At 41.9% G+C, this 10,261-nt stretch overlaps 1 non-coding gene across 1 annotated transcript; it reads left to right on the forward strand.

Moving 5' to 3' along the window:
• Positions 1-2,609: 2,609 nt before the first annotated feature.
• On the forward strand, positions 2,610-2,716 carry LOC145090928 (small nucleolar RNA R71). Its single transcript, XR_013701849.1, has one exon. It is a non-coding gene; the product is annotated as a small nucleolar RNA R71 (small nucleolar RNA).
• Positions 2,717-10,261: the final 7,545 nt, after the last annotated feature.

Consider the following 10,261-nt stretch of genomic DNA (forward strand, 5'->3'; position numbering starts at 1 on the left):
CGAGTCTGGTCGCGAAGTTAAATGCTTTTCTGGAATCCATGTGGACTCGTCGAGTCGTGGTCAGACTCGGCGAGTCATTTAAAAATTTGCATAATTTTCAAAATTTTCTGTCTATTAAGAATCATTTCACCCCACACTTAGGCTATGCAACTCTCAAGCAGACATGCCCGATGATTTAGAAGATTAAGAATAAAAACGAAGGGAAAATAAAAAGAAAAATAAAAAGAAGACTAAAAAGTAAAAGAAAGCAAACTCTATTGAACGGGTTGCCTCCCGCCAAGCGCTTCTTTTTGAGGAGTCATTAGCTAGACTCCTTCCCATTTACGTTTTGTCATCTTCAAGCATCGGGAATGTACGCCTCACTTTTTGTGGTTTATACTTGGTCTTGTAGGCGTAAATCTTTTTCTTGTAAGCCCTCTTCAATTCGTCTCTTCTCCTTTTCATTGCCTCATCTTCAGCTGCTTGGGCTTGCCTTTTCCTCTTTTTCTTCTTCACCCCCTTCTTTTTCACCAACTCTTGAACCTCCTTCTCTTTAATTTTAATAACTTCATATTTCATAATGGTCCGTGCTCTAGGTTTAGTGGTGAATTGGTGATCAGCTTCCACTCTGCTTCCCTTTATGTCTTCATCCTCTTTTGTGCTCAACTCTTCTCCAAATGGCATCGTATCAAGGCATGCCACATCGGCGTGTTGGACCTCCATTCCTTTTACTTCTTCTGCCGATTGTTCTTCTAAAGAATCAAAAACAGTAACTGAACCCAGGGTATGTGAAGAACTGTAAACAAACAAATCAGCTTTGGTCAAGTTTTTATCCAAATCGACTGGACTCGTCGAGTCCATTAAGGTGACTTGGCGAGTCTGATCAGGTTTCATCAATCCTGGAGTGTTTTCTGAGTTGGCTCCTTCCAGTAGCTTTTCTAGCTCCTCCAAGTCTTTGTTAGCATCTTCAACTCCTTCAGAGTGTAGCGTGAACTTACTTGGGTCTTCTTTTAGTAAAATTTCAAGCTCTTTTTGTAATACCTCATCATCCAATTGGATAAATGAGATTTCTTCTCTCTTTTCTTCTTCTTGCTTGACTTCTGGAACAGCTTTAAACATCACCGACTCATCACCCACTCTTAATGTCAATGTAGACTCACATATGTCAATTAGGGCACACGCGGTGTTTAAGAATGATCTTCCCAAAATAATTGGTATTTCGGGGTCTTCTTCCATTTCCACCACCACGAAGTCTACTGGAAAAATAAACTTGTCCACTTTGATAAGGAGATCTTCACAAATGCCTTGTGGATGAATTATTGTTTTGTTTGCCAAATGGATTCTCATATTTACCGGCCTTGGTGCTGGTAAATTCAGCTTCTTAAAGAATGAATAGGGCATCAAATTAACGCTTGCACCTGAATCAGTCAATGCTCGTGTAGAAACTTCATTACCAAATTGGCACGGAATTACTATGTTACCCGGATCACCCTTCTTCTCTGGCAGCTCACTCATCAATATGTCCGCGACTTCAGCCAGATTTTTCCTAGCAGCAAAAAGGCCTTTAAGCGAGTTAAAGTATTTTGGAGTTTGGAGCATTGTTTCCACAAATGGCATATTGACTTGTAAGGCTTTAACATGCTCCATGAAGGTTCTATAGGCTTGAACTTTTTCTGCAGGCATGGCTCTGGTTGGGTATGGCAAAGGAGGCTTATAAGGTTTCGAAGAACTGATGGGTTTCTCATTTTCGCATGGACTCGTCGAGTCCATAGGAGTGACTCGGCGAGTCGGGTCGGGTTTGACTGGCTTCGATTCTTCTACCTTCTCTTCCTTCTTCTTGGAGATCCTTAGTGCTTCGGTAAGTTTTTCTTCATTGCTGGAGGTTATTACGCTCACGTTCTCCATTCTTGGATTGGGCTCGGTGTTGCTCGGAAGTTGACCCGGTCTTCTTTCATTCACTTGATGTGCAAGCTGTCCCAGCTGTTTCTCAATGTTGAGAATGGAAGCTTGCTGATTCCTCAACATGTTTCTGGTTTCTTGCATTGCTACATCGTGATCATTATGTCTTTTCTCGGACGTGGTTATGAACCTTGTGAGTATTTCTTCTAAATTTGCCTTCTTTTCCGTCACCGACTCTTCCTTTTGATAGAATCCACTCTCCCTCTGTTTGTATTTCTCCTCCTTAGCCTTTTTATATTCTTCGTATGGGAGCCATTCCTTCTTCGGTTTCCTCCAGTCTTCATCGTATCTATCGCCAATGGAATAAAATACTTGAGCCTTTTTTATCTCCATTCCCGTCTCGATCACAATCCTTGGCAAGATGGGGGCCGCCACAATTTTCGCATCCTACCCTAATAGCATGGATCGTTTGATCCATTTTCGTCATTCTTCGGTCTAGGCTATCAAGTTTAGCTATTACCGCCGCCATGCCATCGTTCACCGAGTTTACTGCTCCACGACTCACTTCATTCCTCGGATTGTGGTATTCTCTAGAATGCTTAGAGAATTCTTCAATTAATTCCTTTATTTCCGGAGGTGGCTTTCGGGTGAGCGGGCCTTGTGAATCGAGTAGTTGCCTTGTGGTGACATTAACTCCATCATAAAAGATGGAGACCTCTTGTTGGCTATTAAGATCATGGTGTGGGCAATTTCTAAGTAGGCTCTTGTATCTCTCCCAAGCTTCATAAAGAGATTCACCGGGTTGTTGCTCGAAGTTGGCAATGGCTTTCTTTAGCTTGGCTATCTTGGAAGGTGGGCAGAAATGGTCAATGAACTCTTCTTTCATCTTGGCCCATGTGGTGACCAATCCGGGAGGAAGTGATTTTAACCAATCTTTTGCAGCGCCTTTAAACGTGACAGGAAGCATTCGAAGAAGCTGGGTCTCGCGTGGAACATTAGGCACGTTGAAGTAATCGGCCACATCATTTACTTCGTCCAAATGCTTGTAAGCGTCTTCATGATCTCTCCCGTAAAAAGGGATCTCCTTGAGTTGAGCGAGAATATGGCCCTTTAGCTCAAACGTAGCGGTTGCGGGAATTGCGGGTTGCACAAGTCCCGACCCGGTGTCATCACGCATCCTTTTCTTCCACTCCCCCATGGGGACTTCATCGATGTTAGCCATAGTGATAGCTAACTCTTCTTCGGAATCGGTTTCGTGCTCGGAAATATGCTCTTCTTCTTCCTCGGTCTCGTACTCGATATCTTCGTGAATTGGTTCTTCAATTGTTAATGAGGCACTGGATGCTCCTGATTTGCTGCCTTTCTTCTTGCTGAAAATGGATTTCAAGTTCTTGAGTGGTGAGTTCTTTGAAGTTGCGGTTTCTCCTTCGGCTTTTCCCTTGCTTCTCTTTAGTGCGGATTCCGGGTCTTCCAAAGGTGGTACTAGAGGTGTGTCCGATCCTCGGGTCATGAAACAGCTGAAAAGAAATGAAACAAAAGAAACAAAACGCGTAAAAGGAACAAAAACGGAATAAAAAAAATAGGGACTAAAACTGCGATGGACTCGCCGAGTCTGCTCGCATGCACTCGGCGAGTACAAGGCAAAAAACAGAAAAGAAAAATTTCTAGTAAATCTAAAAACGGAATTTATTAAAACTAAATCTACTTACTGATTTGCTTTGTAAATAACTTTGTGTAAGATAAATCCCACACAAAGGATCGATTAAACTAGATTTTAATATTAATTTTAGAATCGTTCCCCGGCAACGGCGCCAAAAACTTGATGTGTGTAAAACCCACTAGTTTTAAACCTACTTTTAATTATCAAATAACACACAAAAGGCAGTGAACCTATCAATTGTGGTATAGCTAAATAAGCAGGGTATCGAACACAGGGAACGGCAAATTAAACTAAAAACTAATTTAATCTAAGTTAATTAAAAAGCAGGGGTTGTTCTCTAGTTTTACAAGACTAGAAAATTACTAATTTAAGCTAGAAAATAAAGACTTTGACTAGATTCAATAACGGAGAAGTACTTCTATTTAGTTCAACTTAATTGATCCTATGGTTGATTTGAAGGTAAAAGTGCAATGGATTAATTCTTTTGCTAGTTACCGATTCAATTGATTAATTTCGTATTCACTTCATTAATCCTTAGCAAATAAATCAATTTAAACAATGGCCAATTGTCTATTCCAATTAAATTTACTAGATATAATATTCGGGTTAAGTTAGACTTGCAATAGCTAATTAATTTATCTTTTAATTAACTTCTTGTTCAATGGTCATCTCACAAGCTTGGACATAAATTTACTTGATTTTCTTATTAATCCTAGTTTCATGGTCATTACACTAGACATATGACAAAAAGTGTTCACTAAGCATATGAGATTGATAACTAATAGATGTTCATGCTAATTAATTATCTCCCTATTAACAGAAAATCAATTATCATTCACACACAAGGTTCTTTAGCAAGCTAAAATAACTAAATTAACCAACATAGAATTAATCCTACCAAGAATCAAACCATATTACCAATTTCGTATCCCCAAATAGAAGTTTAAAGAATTTAGTTCATAACTAAGGTAAATAACAACAAACAAATAAGTTCAAGTTGCTTAATCATGTTGACAAAACAAAAGAAATAAGTAGAATGGTGGAATTATGCCTTAATTACTCCCGGAATTGGATTCTAGCTTCCTTGGTCGACTTCTAGGGTTCTTCTGGCTTCTTATTCGCAGCTAAGCACTTCTGAAACTTCCCAGAACTCCCCCAGAACTCTTCCAGAACTCTCCCCTCTAGATCTGTGGAATTATCTTTAAATATAGGATCCGACTCGTCGAGTCAAGTGGTGACTCGTCGAGTCCCTCTCACATTCCTCGTATTGCGATAACTATCTGGGATCCCGAGTCATTATCCTTCTGATTCCTCGACCGGACTCGTCGAGTAGCTATCTGACTCGACGAGTAGAAGCTTTTTTTAGTGTTTTTTTCCTTCTTCATTCCACTCTCGAACTCCTAACTGTTTCTCTTGCTTCCTTTTGCTTCCGAGCTTCATCTTTGGACTGAAAAACATAATTTAACACTTTTAAGTACCTTTTGTCCATAATATGCAATAATTTAGCTACTATATAAATAAAAAAACTATACTAAATACACACTAAATATGCACATATCAACCCTCACTCTAGACAACCATTCGTTTAAAGTAGACCTGATGCTGGTCACAATAAAATGTTTTGACATAATCATCAGTATGGATTGGTTAAGTTTCCATCGTGCCGACATTCTATGTTACAAAAGGGCCGTTCGCCTTAATCTGCCAAATGGCGAAACCCTCTTCATCTATGGCGACAAACCCAATTCAAATTTGCAAATCATCTCTTGCGTCAAGGCCCAAAAGTATCTCCGAAAGGAATACCACGCATTTCTAGCCCACGTAGTAGATACAAAACAAGAGGTGAATGATATCAACGACATTCCCGAGGTGTGCAACTACCCCGATGTATTCCCCGAAGATCTTCCAGGTGTACCCCTCGCACGACAAGTCGAATTCCGGATCGACTAAATTCCAGGAGCTACCCCCGTCGCCAAAGCTCCATACCGCTTAGCACCGACAGAAATGCAAGAACTTTCCAGCCAGTTAAATGAACTGTTGAGCAAAGGATTCATCAGGCCAAGCTTCTCACCCTGGGGAGCACCGGTCCTGTTTGTAAAGAAGAAGGACAGATCATTTCGCATGTTCATAGACTACCGGGAGCTAAACAAACTCACTATCAAGAACCGATATCCCCTACCCTGAATCGATGACCTCTTCGACCAACTCCAAGGAGCAAGCTACTTTTCAAAAATCAACCTAAGGTCGGGTTATCATCAACTACGAGTTCAAGAAGAGGATATTCCCAAGACTACGTTCAGAACTCGCTACGGGCACTATGAGTTTGTGGTAATGCCCTTCGGATTAACGAACGCACCGGCGGTATTTATGGACCTGATGAATCGAGTGTTTCGACCCTACTTAGACAAATTCATGATTGTATTCATCGACGATATTTTAATATACTCCCAAAGCGAGGAAGAGCACCGTCAACATCTCCGGCTAATCTTGGAAACACTGAGGGCTGAGAAGCTTTACGCCAAATTCTCTAAGTGCGAATTCTGGATCAGAGAAGTGAATTTTCTTGTCCATGTGTTCAGCGAGAAGGGGATACACGTGGATCCCTCTAAAATCAAAGCTATCAAAAACTGGTCAGCACCTACAACGCCGACAAAAATTCGACAATTTTTAGGGCTCGTCGGCTACTACCGAAGATTCATACAAAACTTCTCCAAGATCGCCAAACCACTCACCACCTTGACTCAGAAAGGTGTGGTATTTAAGTGGGGAGATAAACAAGAAGCCGCTTTCCAAACATTAAAACAAGCCCTATGCAGCGCACCAATTTTGTCTCTTCCAGAAGGAACCGATGACTTCGTGGTATATTGTGATGCCTCAAAACAAGGCCTCGGATGCGCGCTCATGCAGAGAGGGAAAGTCATCGCTTATGCATCAAGGCAACTTAAGACACACAAAGTTAATTACACTACCCATGACCTTGAACTGGGGGCGGTAGTGTTCGCCTTAAAGATCTGGAGGCACTACCTCTACGGCACAAAATGCACCATCTTCACCGATCACAAAAGTTTTCTGCATATCCTCAATCAAAAAGAGCTCAACATGCGGCAACGAAGATGGGTTGAACTGCTAAACGACTACGAGTGCGAAATTCGCTACCACCCGGGCAAGGCCAATGTAGTGGCTGATGCCCTAAGCAGGAAGGAATATTCGGGCCACCGAGTAAGATCCTTAACCATGACCATCCATTCCCACCTGGCCACGCAAATCAGGGAAGCTCAACTAGAAGCCTTGAAACCAAAGGATGTGGCAGGTGAGGCATTAAGGGGAATGGATAAGAACTTAGAAGTCAAGGATGACGGAACTCGTTATCTCAGTAACCGAATCTGGACACCGAAGTTCGGTGGGATCCAAGACGTGGTCATGAATGAAGCACACAAGACTCGATACTCCATCCATCCAGGGTCAGAAAAGATGTATCTAGACCTCAAAAAGTTATACTGGTGGCCGAATATGAAAGCCGAGATTGCTACTTATGTGGGCAAGTGTCTGACTTGCGCCAAGGTCAAGGTGGAATACCAGAAACCCTCAGGACTACTACAACAGCCTGATATACCGGAATGGAAGTGGGAACGGATAACCATGGACTTCATAACCAAGCTGCCTAAGACTTCAGGCGGGTTTGACACTATATGGGTAATCATAGACAGATTGACCAAGTATGCGCACTTCTTGCCAATAAAGGAAACCGACAAGATGGAGAAGTTAACCAGGATATACATCAAGGAGATTGTGCGACTACAAGGTGTACCAATATCTATTATCTCCGACCGAGATAGTAGATTCACTTCGCGATTTTGGCAGTCCCTCCAGAAATCCTTGGGAACTAGGCTAGACATGAGTACGGCCTACCATCCACAAACCGACGGGCAAAGCGAGCGCACTATACAAACATTAGAAGACATGTTGAGAGCCTGTGTGATAGACTTTGGTAAAGCATGGGATACCCATTTGCCACTGATTGAATTCTCCTACAATAACAGTTATCACACTAGCATTAAGGTTGCTCCATTCGAAGCTCTCTACGGTCGCAAGTGCAGATCACCCCTGTGTTGGGCCGAAGTGGGGGATACTCAGCTAGCTAGGGGGCAAGTCCCTAATAGCACCCTCACTGGTCCTGAAATCATAAGGGAGACCACATAAAAGATTGTTCAAATCCGAGAGAGGCTGAAGGCCTCCCGAGATCGGCAAAAGAGTTACGCGGATAAGCGACGTAAACCTTTGGAATTCCAGGTTGGTGATCGAGTGCTACTAAAAGTTTCCCCTTGGAAAGGAATGATACATTTTGGCAAGCGTGGGAAACCGAATCAAAGGTATATTGGTCCATTTGAAATCCTTGCCAGGATGGGACCAGTGGCATACAAGCTTCGATTACCTCAAGAACTCGATAAGGTACATCCCACCTTTCACGTATCGAACCTGAAGAAGTGTCTGGCTGATGAGACACTCGTAATACCACTCGACGAAATCGAAGTTAACGAAAACCTCCACTTCGTGGAGGAACCAGTCGAGATCATGGATCGGGAGATCAAAAGGACGAAACAAAGTCGCATTCCCATAGTGAAGGTTCGTTGGAACGCGAAACGAGGACCTGAGTTCACCTGGGAACGCGAAGACCAAATGAAACAAAAGTATCTGCATCTCTTCCCAAACCCTTGAAGTCCCAGTCCGAGTTTAAATTTCGGGACGAAATTCCCTCTAACGGGGGGATGATGTGACAATCTTCAATTTCGAGTCAAGTCAAAGTCATCAAGTCAAACCGATCGACTCGTTTAACCTTGTGTATTAGGGCGCACGTTATGTAATTACTGTATAACTCACTATTTTAATGAGAAAACATCACTTGGAAAGTTTGTATGTTTAAATTTCCTTAACCTTAGTGCTAAACAATGAACAAGAACAATAAAAAAAATGTTGCATACTCATCGGGAGTGTGTAAGATCCTAAAACATGGCTTAACGGGGTCTACGGACCTTGTGTTGTAGAGCCAAACACTCACAATTGTCACACATGAAACCACTCTCAATCGTTTCCACTCTATCTCTCTCTCTCTATGGTCAAATCTCTCCCAAATATCTCTTTGTATGAGAAATCTCTCCAAGAATGTCAAATCTCTCCCAAATCTCTCTAAGTATGTAAAATCTCTCCCAAATATCTCTTTGTATGTGAAATCTCTCCCAAATATCTCTTTGTATGAGAAATCTCTCCAAGAATGTCAAATCTCTCCCAAATCTCTTTAAGTATGTGGAATCTCTCTCAAATCTCTCTCAACATCTCTCTCAACTTTCTATAACCACTCGGGGCATCCCGACCCTCGAATTTGGCGAAAACAGCCCAAAAACGAAAGTCTACGTGAAAAACGAACTTAAGGAGCCGAAACTCCTTTTAGGACTCGAAAGTTCTCTTAGGACCCGAAAGTCCTCTTAAGGGACCGAACCCTTCTGAGCCGAAGTCTGCCGAACCAAACCTCACTCAAAGAACCGAACCCGAAGGCTCCTGTAACCGAACCTCGCACATCACCCGAACCCGAACCTTCGGTCCATTTCGGTTCTGACCCTTCGGACCGAGCCTTTGCCTCTCACTTCCTCGCCCCCCTTCGCTTCGCGCCTAGCATCATTAGGGACCGAACCTTGGCCTAGGGTCCGAACCTCGGCCTAGGATCGAGAGGTCTCGCTGGAAGTCCCTTTTCTCCTGGTTTTCGACTAATTTTGCGTTTTAGGCCCGTTTTTAATTGTTTTAACACGAGATTTTCACCCAAAACTTTATTTTAACATCTAAGACCCCTTAATTAATGATTTATCACGTTTAAAGGATAAAACCTTATCCAAAAGAGAGTAGGTGAAGTACAAAGGTAGAGTGTTGACTTTACTTTATTTTATGACACAAGCAACCCCATACCCACTCCATGCCTAACCCACACTCCTCCCCACCATACCTTGTCACTTCCTTGTACTTTTTACCCCTCTCACAAGCCATCCCCACGTTTTTAGGGCTGGTCACTCAACCTCTCTCCTCATTTTTCTTTCAATTACTCTCATTTCACCAATGATCCAACTCCAACTTTTCCCTCAAACTTTTCTCTCTAATTCGAGATCCCAAGGCTGATCATCAAGTGTTCTTCCACTCTTGGTAAGTATAATTCATCCTCCTTGTGATTATTGCACTTCATTCTACTCAAATCATTGATTGCTTACACAAACTCCATAACTATGATGCTAGATTCTCGAAAATCTTCAAGGCATCTCCAAGTGTTCTTGAGTTAAACACTTCCATTCTTCAACAATCATCTACTGAAATCACTTAAGGTGAGTTCATACCCCTACATTTTCATATTTTCTCAAGTTTTTAGGGGGGGAATACAAGTTAAAACACCAAGAACATAACTAAAATTTTCTAACAGATTTCATCAGAAAAGCTGGACTCCATTCACGGACTGTTTTGGACAACTTAAACATTTTTGTTTGAAAAACTGTTTTAGGTGTAAGTAGTTCCAGTTCTTAGCTTTAAAATGACTACTTGCACATCTCCATACGACTTTTCTACAATTTATGGTGTTTTTTACAAAACTGCCTATCATTTCAAACACCAATCCGGACCAGTCTGTGACTATGGACTTTTTCACCCAAGTTGAAGGTCATTGAAAATCATGATAAAAATTATGAGTAA

The sequence above is a fragment of the Lactuca serriola genome, chromosome 2, assembly GCF_051521515.1.
Source record: "Lactuca serriola cultivar US96UC23 chromosome 2, Lser_US96UC23_V15, whole genome shotgun sequence".
NCBI lineage: Eukaryota > Viridiplantae > Streptophyta > Magnoliopsida > Asterales > Asteraceae > Lactuca > Lactuca serriola.